The following is a 13,733-nucleotide window of genomic DNA, read 5'->3' as shown; positions in this document are numbered from 1 at the left end:
GTACAAGCTGGAATCAAGATTGCCAGGAGAAATATCAGTAACCTCATATATGCAGATGACACCACCCTTATGGCAGAAAGTGAAGAGGAACTAAAAAGCCTCTTGATGAAAGTGAAAGAAGAGAGTGAAAAAGTTGGCTTAAAGCTCAACATTCAGAAAACTAAGATCATGGCATCTGGTCCCATCACTTCATAGGAAATAGATGGGGAAACAGTGGAAATAATTTCAGACTTTATTTTGGGGGGCTCCAAAATCACTGCAAATGGTGATTGAAGTCATGAAGTTAAAAGACGCTTATTCCTTGGAAGGAAAGTTATGACCAATCTAGATAGCATATTAAAAAGCTGAGGCATTACTTTGCCAACAAAGGTCCATCTAGTCAAGGCTATGGTTTTTCCAGTATTCATGTATGGATGTGAGAGTTGGACTGTGAAGAAAGCTGAGTGCTGCAAAATTGGTACTTTAAAACTGTGGTGTTGGAGAAGACTCTTGAGAGTCCCTTGGACTGCAAGGAGATCCAACCAGTCCATCCTAAAGGAGATCAGTCCTGGGTGTTCATTGGAAGGATTGATGTTGAAGCTGAAACTCCAATACTTTGGCCACCTCATGTGAAGTGTTGACTCATTGGAAAAGACCCTGATGCTGGGAAGGATTAGGGGCAGGAGGAGAAGGGTATGACAGAGGATGAGATGGCTCGATGGCATCACCGACTCAATGGACATGAGTTTGGGTAAACTCCGGGAGTTTGTGATGGACAGGGAGGCCTGGTGTGCTGCAATTCATGGGATTGCAAAGAGTCGGAGATGTGTGAGCAACTGAACTGAACTAATTCCATAGTTTAGTCTTATTTGAAATCTTGGTATACATTAATTTAAAAAATTAAATCATTTTATTTATATTTTTAAGCAATAAGTTTAGATTTCAAGATTCAAACATATCACTAAGATCCACCATTTGAAGAATAATTGAAATTATTGGTGTGATCAATATCATGAAGAAATAATTTGTATCATCTTCGTTTCAAAAACTGATGAGAATACCTATTTCCCATTGACACCCAGAATACTCCAGTGAAAAACCAATCCTATCGAGGTTGTCCATTTCTTCTCCAATACACTGAAAAGAAATATGAACACTGATAATAATGTCACCATATACAAAATGTTCGCTATTTAATATTATTGAATGAAGAGAAAGAAAATGTGTCCAATCGGACATTAACTGTGGATAAGGCTGTTTGTTCTGTGGTGTTCAAGGCAATCTTCTACCTACCCATAATGCAATTCCTTCCTATACAAATGACGTACTCTGCCATACCAATTTCAGAACACTTTAGTACTCTGGAGAAGAGCTTAAATATTTGATCATTTATTAATACAATTTAAAAAAATATTTATGTGGTATTATATTTACTGATGACCAAAACAGAATCACTGAGTATTTTCCACTCATAAACTCACTGTGTATTTACCTAATGTGTATCCTTGTTGAGTACATCACTGGTGTTAATCACCTGAAATTCCTTTGTATTTAGTAAGTACATGATAATAAGGACCTTTCTAAATCACATACCCTTGTTTTAAGCAACATCTAATAGTGTTATTTGATTTTAAATCTATAAATTTTAAAATTTCGTTCTCTACATTAATTATCCATGCAGTTCAGTTCAGTCTCACAATCGTGCCTGACTCTTTGTGATCCCATGGACTACAGCATGCCAGGCTTCCCTGTCCATCACCAGTTCACAGAGCGTGCTCAAACTCATGTCCATCGAGTCGATGATGCCATCCAACCATCTCATCTTCTGTCATCCCCTTCTTCTCCTACCTTCAATCTTTCCCAGCATTAGGGTCTTTTCCAATGAGTCAGTTCTTCACATCAGGTGGCCAAAGTATTGGAGCTTCAGCTTCAGCTGAACATTCACTGGAAGGACTTTTAATATTCAATGAATGAATATTCAGAGTTGATTTCCTTTAGGATTGACTGGTTTGATCTCCTTGCAGTCCAAGGGACTCTCAAGAGTCTTCTCAAACACCACAGTTCAAAAGCATCAATTCTTCGGTGCTCAGCTTTCTTTATAGTCCAACTCTCACATCCGTACCTGACTACTGGGAAAACCATAGCTTTGACTAGACAGACCTTTGTTGGTAAAGTAATGTCTCTGCTTTTTAATATGCTGTCTAGGTTAGTCATAGCTTTTCTTCCAAGGAGCAAGCTGCAGTCACCATCTGCAGTGAACTTGGAGCCCAAGAAAATAGTCTGTCCCTGTTTCCATTGTTACCCCATCTATCTGCCATTAAATGATGGGACTGAATGCCATGATCTTCATTTTTTGAATGTTGAGTTTTAAGTCAGCTTTTTCACTCTGCTCTTTCACTTTTATCGAGAGGTTCTTTAGTCCTTCTTTGCTTTCTGGATGGTGTCATCTACTTATCTGAGGTTATTGATATTACTCCCGGAAATCATGATTCCAGTTTGTTCCTTCACCCAGCCTGGCATTTCACATGATATACTCTGCATATAAGTTAAATAGACAGGGTGACAATATACAACCTTGACGTACTCCTTTCCTGATTTGCAACCAGTCTGATGTTTCATGTCCAGTTCTAACTGTTGCTTCTTGACCTGCATACAGATTTCTCAGGAGGCAAGTAAGGTGATCTGGTATTTCCATCTCTTGAAGAATTTTACACAGTTTGTTGTGATCCACAAAGTCAAAGGCTTTGGCTTAGTCAATAAAGCATAAGTAGATGTTTTTCTGGAACTCTCTTGCTTTTTCTATAATCCAACAGATTTTGGCAATTTGATCTTTGGTTTCTCTCCATTTTCTAAATCCAGCTTATACTGGTTTATAATCTTACCCCCAATATTAGGACACTGGCCTTTTTTTTAGGTATGGAGAGGAATACAGTAATAAAAAAAAAAATCTCACAGTAAAGGTTCATTAAAAATTAAAATATGGCCTACCATATGATCCAGCAATTCCACTCCTGGGTATATATCTAGAAAAGAAACTAATTCATAAAGGTATACCCAACCTAATATTCATATATTCATAGCAACACTATTTACAATAGCCAAGACATGGAAGCAACCTAAGTGCTCATCAACATATGACTGGATTAAAAAGAAATGATACACACACACACACACACACATATATACATACACTATGTGTTACAGTGGATTATTATTCAGCCTTAAAAAAGAATGAAATACTGTCATTTCCAGCAATGTGAATGGACTTAGAGAATATTATGCTTGGTAAAATGTCAGACAGAGTAAGACAAATACTATTATATGATCTCATATTCCACATATAAATGTAGAATCTAAAAAATAATACAAATGAATGTAAACACAAAACAGAAACAGACTCACAGAAAACAAACTTGTGGTTACCAAAAGGGAGAAAGGAGGAGGAGGGACAAATTAGGGGTATGGAATTAACAAACTATTATATATAAAATTGAGAAGCAACAAGGCTTTACTGTGTAACACAGGGTATTATGCCCATTATCCTGTAATAATCTGTAATAGGAAAACAATCTGCAAAATACTAAATCACTACTTTACACATCTGGAACTAGCACAATATTGTAAAGCAACTGCACTTTAATTCAAGTATCAAACAGTAAATTTACTATCTTCTTCAACTGAATAACGAGTTAATAATTTCTTATGTAAACTTTTTTAAAGCTCCCCAAAACTTGAAGTTTCAGGTTTCCAGTTTTATCAATTTCCTTTTGCTTCCTTTTCTTGTTTCCAAAATTGTGATCATTGTGCTCTGACATCTTGGAGACCTCAGCAGTTCTCTGAATAAACATAATTTTATTTTTATTCTTGTCCTAGAAGAATCTGGATTGACTTGACTGATTTACCAATACTTTGAAGACAGTATCATAATAATTTGGCATTTTGTCAACATTTGATAGAATTGTAGAAATAAGTATGTTGCAGATCCTATAAAATCATATTCCCAAATATCCATCTAAATGTTCATTGTATTCAGTTGACCAAAAAGTTTGTTCAGATTTTTCCATCTCATCTTATGGAAAAAACATGAAAGAACATTTCAGCCAAACCTATGTCTGTTACCTGCAATTTCTTCTTTTGGCTGTTTATGTGAACTTACTGCATTTGATTAATTTTTTGAGAACATATAGATATATTTCTATATCCACATGATTTTGAGAGGATACACTTACTTATAATTTTATTATGCTTTTGTAAAACATTTCATGGGGTCGCAAAGAGTCGGACATGACTGAGTGACTGAAATGAACAGCTGAAAGATACTATCCATCAGTAACTCTTGAGTTATAGTTCTGTGTGCTTCTCACATCTTTAGAATTTTGCATACTCCAGTTTTCTGAATCTTCCAGTAAAGGTATAGCTTAATTTTCTAGGCTCTCAGGTCTTTACATAGCTCCCAAAGTAGTGAATTTACTTTCCTTGCTCTGCTTTATTACGTTCATCTACTTACCAGTTACTTCATCCTAGCACTGATATTACTTCAGCATCACAGAATTTTTTTTCTTCCTGTCTCCCTTCTTGGATTATTTCTTCCGCTTTATCTACTCAGATTCAATGCTTTCACAGCAAATCATAGTATAAAAAGAAAAAGAAATCAATATTTTAAAGTCAAGGTGGATTTCTTCATCGCAATGAATTTTGGTCCTGAGGAGACCCTCTCACATGGCGCAAAGGTGAGGTCATTCTGGGTTCAAATCGCGAAAATTATTAGCTGGCAAACTTTATGAAAATTTCTTATCCTTATTGAACATCAATGTTCTCATATGTGAAATAGATATAATAATATCTAAATATAGCTTTGTGGTATAGGATATACTGAAAAAAATAACAACTATATAATAATTGTTAATTACCCTCATCTGTTTCCTTGGGGCAATAAGTATTTGTGGAATTCAAACTACTTCAACCTCATTCACCTCCTCCACCAAAAGAGAAGTTTAAACCAAATGATGTCAAAATCCCTTAGATTTTTAGCACTCTGTGATTGTGAGCTTAAGGAATGTTCCTTTCACCTCCTCCGACAGCATCCAGCCACACACCATGGCACATAAGTGGGAGCTGCAGAAAGGTAAACCCAGCATTTTGGAGGTCATCAGAGCAATTTCCTGGGTGCTCTTCCTTGGTGTCTCATGCTGAATTGTAGCCTTCCGTGGGCTTCTTTAAACCCCCCCTTATAAATAGTCACAGAAATAGTTCACTTGAATTTCTCCTTATTTCTCCTGGGTCACAAATGCTTCCCTGAAACCCAGGGATTTCCAGAGGTTGTATTAAGAATTCACATATTCAAGTAATGAATTTTGATCACTAGTTCCTGTGAATACTGGTCAAAAATATTTGAGTCACTAGCTTTATAGATAATGAATGGATCTTCCATTTCTAACCAAGGGAGTTTCAATAGTCTTCTTCAGTGGGATAAGCCTATATCATTCTCTTTTAAGAATGAAAGTTTTATGTGTAAATCACTGAAATAAAACTGACTTCATTAGAGTTGTTGATGTGTATTTTCTTTTCTTTTGAAGCTCTTCCAATGAAATGGATAAATATAAATCTAACAGTGCTTTTATTACTACACTTTTCTCTAAAATCATTGCCCAAAATGACAACTCTTTAGTGTAAAGTAACTGCAATGTTCTCTAATAACCCATATGATAGCTATTGTCTGTTCAATGCTGCCTTGAAAATTACATGGAAAATTAAGCCAATCCAACTAGCAAAGATATATTAATATAACCATTATATGTCTGACAAACTCACTCAAGCTAAAAATAATTAGCATTAAATCAATAAATTCAGGCTATTTACATAATTGTCCCAATCTTTTAGAAGTCTGCTTTGCCACTCCCTGTTCACTTTTTTTCCACTAACATATTATAGCTAATTGGTTTTTAATTAACTTGCAAGTAAGCGATGCTTCTAAAAAAGATTGGAAACTACTCATTATTAATGATATCTAACATTTTTATACAACTTCCATGTTTATATTGACTTGCACCATCTCATTAGGATCTTTTGATAACCATTCCTGATTTATAAGTCAAAGAAGGCAATGTTCAAAGATACTGGACCATTTGTTCAATATCTCCCGGCTAATAAAATATAGGACTGAGATAAAAAGCCTGGGTCATCTGATTCCAATGTCTATTTTAGACACTGTCTCTCAATTAAAATGACATGCATAGTATAAAGGTCCCTACTTCATGGAGTCCAGCTCCTCAAAATTGAGTTAATTTTACAGGATATTAATGCAATTAGGTGACCATGAGAAATCTTGAGACCTCTTGCCCTCTAACCTCCACACTACCAAACGCACTAATTCAATATCCTTAGCTATCTTTTTGACCTCTTGTCTTTCTGTGCAAAGCATGGCTCTTCATATGGCCAGAGGCACAGGGTATGAGGGAAAAATCTTTGCAACAGGTACCTTTTTCATACCTTTTTCTGTATGATTTTTGACATGCTTGCAGATTTCTAAGATGAGAGCAATCTCCCTACTGCAACAGTCTTTCTAATCAAAGTCTCTCCTTGTCTATGTTTTATAAAGATTGTTACAACACTGGCACTTTTAAGACTGCAATGTGTCAGGAAAAAAGAGAGAAGCTATTTGGAAAGCTAACTCTCCCACAGAATGACTTCTAGGTTTCCAGGGTGTACACAGGACAATGGCTCAACCAGAAAAGAACACAGGCCTTTGCATATGCTCTTTGAATGGCCTACGACAGTGCAATTTCAGCTATGTTTAAAGTTTAGAGTGTGGCACAAATTCAAGGTTCCTCTCTATTCTTTTTTAGTCACTGATATGTGACAAATGATGAAATTTTCAACACGAAATTTGCTATTGAGGTTTCCATCTTTCTTTATGATTTCTTATCAGGCCTTGCTATCCTTCAAGCCATAAATAAAAATGCAACTTGCATCTGCATTCAAACTGAGGTGGAAATATAAAAATTAAACATTTTCATTTTTTCCTGAGTATCAGTCACTCTCTGTGAACTCCAAAACAGCAAGACAGACTTTCCACTGCCTCTTCTCCAGAATGATTCTTGGAAAGGCCATAAGAAAAGACTGACTTGTTATTAGCATATCTACAACACGTATAATTTATAACTCTACCTACATATTCAGCGTTGAAATGGAGTTCCCATGAGGCCTAAAAACAAAAAAAAGACAAAGGTTTCCTAACTGCATCAGCTACAAACCAACAGCTAAAATAAAATACACCTGCACACTCTCAACATATTAATAACTTCTTAATTTCCATTAAAATCTGGAGGGTCCAATCGTTGAAATATTTGTTCAGTAAGAACAAAGTTATAGAAATATCTATTTAGGTCACTAGGACCCAGATGCCGGCGCTGAGTCGGTCCTCATGGTGCTAGGGCTGAGGGTGGCCTGAAATTTTGGGAGTCACAGACGCCTCGAGTTCAGAGCTGCAGATATGGATGTACAGCGTGCGCCACCGGTGCCCAGGCGCCCCTGCAAAGGAGTCCAGGCCTGGGGCCAGGGGACATCGAGGGTTGCAAATGATGTTAGCGAGCCAAGATGCTCAGGTGTGACTGACACTTGTGACTTCACCCTTTGAAGCCTCAATTTTATCATCTGTAGAATGGACATAATGGAAGCTACCTCACAGGACTGTTGAGAGGATGCAATGAGCCAATGCTTGTAAATCTCTTTGCAGGAGGGAGCCCTGGAGGCAGGACCTGGCAGGCAGAGCACCCCTGCTATCACTCAGGACCACGGGCGGCATGAGGACCCCAGCAGAGCTGGCCATCAGCGGGATGCAGACCCGCCACGTTCAGTACCCCTGCGGGGACGGCTACCAGATCAAGGGTCGGTCATCATATGTGGAAGAGACTTTGGCAGCCCTGCAGGCACCCGGCCCACACCACCAGACTTTGACCCACCCTGGAGGAAGAAGGCCAACAGAACCAGAGGAGTGGGGACAGGGGTGTCACAGGCATCAGGGGCCAACGGGAGCTGTGAGTACACCTCCTCCAGTGGCAGCACCCCAACCCTCACACCAAGGAAGAACAAATATAGATTGATCAGCCAGACCCCTTCTTACAGCAATGAGTCTCTCTTTGGCTCCTGACCTGAGAGCATGGGCTGGGAGGCCAAGTAGATGGTGAGGGGAGACGCTGCAAAGCTCCATGCCCTCTTCTGGACAACCTCAGCTATCCCTAGGGGCAGCCATTCACCCCATCCCAGGGAGACTCCAGTGCAAGCTGTTCACCCGGCTGGTCCCTCAAAGACAGAGTGCAGGGTGGTGGCCAGCTCCCGGAGGCTTTCTGTGAATGGGTTAGACACTTCACGCCCTCTGAGGCAGGAGCATTCCCACTCCCTCACCCACCTTAATGTCCCTGGCACAGGTCACCACCCGCCAGTACCCCCTGCACTAATGGGCCTTGAGATCCCAGGCCTGCCCCTTCAGGGGTCACCTTCCAGAGACCCCTGGCGACTCCCAGCGCTCCTTCAGTCAGTGTTTCAGTGCCAGCCACGCCCCCACCCCCACAAGGTGGAGCCACCCAGAAAGCAAAGCCCCCTTGGAAATGAGTTTCTTGGTCCTTTCTGTACATTTGCCCATGGGGTCATAACCAGAGGCAGAATTTCAGAGGATGGGGCTGGTAGGCGGGCCTTGGGGGAGACCACCAGGCATTTATGGAGCCCTGCTGAGGACAGAGAGTGAGGGTGGGCAGTGTCCCCCTCTGACCACCTCTGATTGCTCCCCACTTTCCACACTGATATGGATTGGAGGGTCAACCCTTGACATCTCTATCTCCAATCCTGTCATAGCCACATGGTTTATCAGTGCCAACCCAGAGGGAGTCCCCCAGGAGGGTCCCCCCACCTCCTCCATCAACACTGTCTCGCCACCAAGTGTGAATAAATGGTATGATCGCCAACCTGGAGGGTTCCTCCTCCCTCCCTTCAAGCCAAGCTCCTGCTCAAGATAAGTTTCCAGCTGAGTCTGAAGGCCTCAGGAATTTTCCCAGGCACCATATGTGGACCAGTGGGGAACACAATGATCCGGGTGATATGTGGATGGACATTTAAAAATTGTAATAGTCATGTATTTATTTTCATATATTAAATATATCAGTAGCTCATCAAAACAAACAAAAAAGAAATATCTATTTAACACACCATAGCTGATCCAAAGGAAAAACAGGCCAAAGTAAGACATGCTTTTAAATATGAATTAAAACCCAATTAATTTCCATTTAAGAAAACATTTCTTGCCTGGTCTAGACATCACTACCACATTGTGTGTGTGTATATATATATGTATATATACATTTATTTATATAGCATGTGCTTATGTAGGTGGATGAAGTTGTTAGATTTTCTTCTTTGGAATTTAATTTTAGAAAAAGCAATCATATCCTGCTGGGTAGTTAAATGAATCAACCTGTCTAAACTTTTTTTTTTTTTTTTTAACAAGAACTATATCTACATTCCAGCATCTTGAAACTGTAGTAAAAATACATACCAAAAAATTAAATTAATCCCCGATGTACTCTAAAGGTTGCTGTTAATAACACTCATATGAACTGAAAGCTTCAAGGATTGCACGTCTGTCAAAGAAAAGAGACAGACTTTGAGGATGGGAGGCAAGGACTTCCAGCTTCAGCAGATACAAACTACAGATGGGAAATAGATTGTTAGCAAAATAAATTATTTCCCGCCCTCCTTCAATTTTTCACAATCTGCGTGGCAGAGATTTCACTACTGACACTGTCAACATATTCTTAGCGTCTGTAGTCGTTTACTGTGACCTAGTGGGTAAAGCAGCCTTCTCTAAATAACCAACTGCCAGATTCTGCATAATGCCAGATTCTGCAAAATGCCTTCTGCTTTCCCAAGTGTACAATAGAATTAGAAAAACAAAATTGGTCCAAATGCTGCATTGATTTAACAAGGTGGTGATACAGAGAGCAAACGTTTATGAAGTTGCTCCTTATTTTCAAACTTCTGGCTCAATTTACACCAAAACAAATTCAAAACTGCTCCTCCAGGAAGACATCTCACAAATGCTAATGCTATTCCTCCCTGGAGTCCCCCGTGTGCACACAAACACACCCACACACATCCTTTGCCTTCTCTCTGCCCCCACCTTCCCTTTAATAACAAAGCATTCTCATCAATTTGTTATTGTTTTCCTATTCAAAGCAGAGACAAGGAAAGTAAGTCCATTCTCTAGGAGAAAAAAACAGAGTCAATGGACAAACACTTGAGAGCAGCCTGAAACCTCAGAGAGGCTTAGCTTATTTAAAAAAAAAACAACAACAACAAGGGTCTGTGTTTTGAGCCCAGCCTATTTATGAGTGGACCATTCTGAGCAATATGACCCGCTGGAACTTGATAGAGCACCACAAGTATCATGCCTGGAGGTTAGTGTCTCTAGACTCAACTGGAAAATGGCCTTTATGAATGTGTCCTTTGAAGAATGTTGTGCAGACTAGAAACAATCCCTATAGAATGAGGCAAAATCAAAATCAGATACAAAGAAATAACCCAACACCAGGGCCTAAAGGGAAGGTCACTTTACTCTCATGATCATAAGATGCCCTCTGACAAAAAGGTCAGCTGACATCACTCAGCTGTCGATTTGGAGGACCTGTTAGAGACCATTTGGTAGCTCCTCTTGTTTGTTAATGCTGAGGAACTTCAGCGTTAAGCTTCTTCAGGAATAAATAGGAAATATGTGGCCGCACCACCCCAGAAAGCAAGTTTCCAGTCTCAAACATTCTGTCCTTTACTGTGCTGCACCTCACAATCACAGGGCAGCTTGACTGGCTAGCTGTAATGTGAGCTTCCTAAGAATGGTGCCAGTAAAAATTGAAAAATTCAGGATAGAACTAACATTGTGGCTTGCACAAAACAATCAGGCAAATAAATTATATTGAGAAGGATAATGATTCCAGGCAAAATGATTCATATGCTTTCCTGAACAAGTCCAGGATCCAAAGACATTTGAACGGAGGTATACTTCTGTCCAAAAATGAAATCAACAGACTGCAGGCCGTGAAACTGGCTCTTTCTTTCAGCTACTCCCCTTTACTTTCCTCACCCTTGTTTAAGACCTCTTAGGGCTTCAACATGTGAGGAAAGGAGATGGAGATGCTACTCACTCAAGTGTCCTGCACGAGGTAACCTTGTGAGAAGAAGGATTTTGAGAATAACTAAAATTGAAGAATACTCCACTTGCCATTAACTCAGCTGATCTGAACAAAAGCATGTTTCATGAATAGTCCGGTCCCTGAGAAGAGCCTGGATATACATTATTGTCACTATTAACTGAACTGGTCACATACTAGAGAGCCTTAGAAAAACAATGACATTCCCCCTCTCTACACTCCTCCAAGCGGCCACATGTTGTCCCACTGCAGACAGACTGTCACTTCCAGTGCACAAACTGTCACAGGATGGAAAAGTTATCTGAGTGCCTGACAGTCAGACAGCCTGTTTGCGGGGAAAGGCACAGGGTCAAAGCCCTTGCCTAGAGGTCAAATATTTTCCTGTTAGAACAATCCTCACTGAACTGTCAGTGTTCTGAATATATTTTCTTTAGCTCAAGTTTTCTCAGTAAGTGGTTAGCCATTTCTGGAACTAAAAATGAGATTCAGTTTCCTAAGAAGATTCTTCTTCCATTAACAATGTTTTCTTTTTCAGTGAAGAGTTGTAGATGATATTCTTGAAGGGAAGTAAAAAAGCCTGCCTGGTAACCAAGTCCCAAGATGGAATTAAGAATGCCAAAATTTGGTTGGACAGAGAAAGAAAAATATCATATCACTTATACAGGTCAAGAAACACCTGGCGTAACAGGCAAGTTTGGCCTTGGAGTACAGAATGAAGCAGGGCAAAGGCTAATAGAGTTTTGCCACGAGAACGCACTGGTAATAGCAAACACCCTATTCCAGCAACACAAGAGAAGACTCTACACGTGGACATCACCAGATGGTCAACATCGAAATCAGATTGATTATATTCTTTGCAGCCAAAGATGGAGAAGCTCTATACAGTCAGCAAAAACAAGACCAGGAGCAGACTGTGGCTCAGATCATGAACTGCTTATTGCCAAATTCAGACTTAAATTGAAGAAAGTAGGGAAACCACTAGACCATTCAGGTATGACCTAGATCAAATCCCTTATGAGTATACAGTGGAAGTGACAAATAGATTTAAGGGACTAGACCTGATAGACAGAGTGCCTGATGAACTATGGACAGAGGTTCGTGACATTGTACAGGAGACAGGGATCAAGACAATCCCCATGGAAAAGAAATGCAAAAAAGCAAAATGGCTGTCTGAGGAGGCCTTACAGATAGCTGGGAAGAGAAGAGAAGCGAAAAGCAAAGGAGAAAAGGAAAGATATTCTCATATGAATGCAGAGTTCCAAAGAATAGCAAGGAGAAATAAGAAAGCCTTCCTCAGCGATCAGTGCAAACAAATAGAGGAAAACAACAGATTGGGAAAGACTAGAGACCTCTTCAAGAAAAGCAGAGATACCAAAGGAACATTTCATGCAAAGATAGGCTCGATAAAGGACAGAAATGGTATGGACCTAACAGAAGCAGAAGATATTAAGAAGAGGTGGCAAGAATACACAGAAGAATTGTACAAAAAAGATCTTCACGACCCAGATAATCACAATGGTGTGATCACTCACCTAGAGCCAGACATCCTGGAATGTGAAGTCAAGTGGGCCTTAGAAAGCATCACTACGAACAAAGCTAGTGGAAGTGATGGAATTCCAGTTGAGCTTTTTCAAATCCTCAAAGGTGATGCTGTGAAAGTGCTGCACTCAATATGCCAGCAAATTTGGAAAACTCAGCAGTGGCCACAGGACTGGAAAAGGTCAGTTTTCATTCCAATCCCAAAGAAAGGCAATGCCAAAGAATGCTCAAACTACTGCACAATTGCACTCATCTCACATGCTAGTAAAGTAATGCTCAAAATTCTCCAAGCCAGGCTTAAGCAATACGTGAACCGTGAACTTCCAGATGTTCAAGCTGGTTTTAGAAAAGGCAGAGGAACCAGAGATCAAATTGCCAATATCCGCTGGATCATCGAAAAAGCAAGAGAGTTCCAGAAAAACATCTATTTCTGCTTTATTGACTATGCCAAAGCCTTTGACTGTGTGGATCACAATAAACTGTGGAAAATTCTGAAAGAGATGGGAATACCAGACCATCTGACCTGTCTCTTGAGAAACCTGTATGCAGGTCAGGAAGCAACAGTTAGAACTGGACATGGAACAACAGACTGGTTCCAAATAGGAAAAGGAATACGTCAAGGCTGTATATTGTCACCCTGCTTATTTAACTTATATGCAGAGTACATCATGAGAAACGCTGGGCTGGAAGAAACACAAGCTGGAATCAAGATTGCCGGGAGAAATATCAATAACCTCAGATATGTGGATGACACCATCCTTATGGCAGAAAGTGAAGAAGAACTAAAGAGCCTCTTGATGAAGGTGAAGGAGGAGAGGGAAAAAGTTGGCTTAAAGCTCAATGTTCAGAAAACTAAGATCATGGCATCTGGTCCCATCACTCCATGGGAAATAGATGGGGAAACAGTGGAAACAGTGTCAGACTTTACTTTTTTGGGCTCCAGAATCACTGCTGATGGTGACTGCAGCCATGAAATTAAAAGACGCTTACTCCTTGGAAGGAAGGTTATGGCCAACCTAG

The 13,733-nt window shown here is 39.9% G+C and overlaps 1 protein-coding gene and 1 pseudogene across 9 annotated transcripts in view; one reads left to right on the top strand and one right to left on the bottom strand.

The window, feature by feature from the left end:
- The window catches only part of LOC145509796 (uncharacterized), an 889,905-nt gene that overhangs the window by 744,978 nt on the left and 131,194 nt on the right, over window positions 1–13,733 (bottom strand). The gene's annotated exons all lie outside the window — the stretch shown is intronic.
- LOC145509090 (RBPJ-interacting and tubulin-associated protein 1 pseudogene) lies at window positions 7,722–8,589 on the top strand (annotated as a pseudogene).

This window comes from Giraffa tippelskirchi, chromosome 6 (assembly GCF_054371585.1).
Source record: "Giraffa tippelskirchi isolate mGirTip1 chromosome 6, T2T-mGirTip1v1.2.pri, whole genome shotgun sequence".
In the NCBI taxonomy this organism is placed as follows: domain Eukaryota; kingdom Metazoa; phylum Chordata; class Mammalia; order Artiodactyla; family Giraffidae; genus Giraffa; species Giraffa tippelskirchi.
Note: the sequence above shows the minus strand (reverse complement) of the source record. Positions and strands in the feature narration are given on the sequence as shown.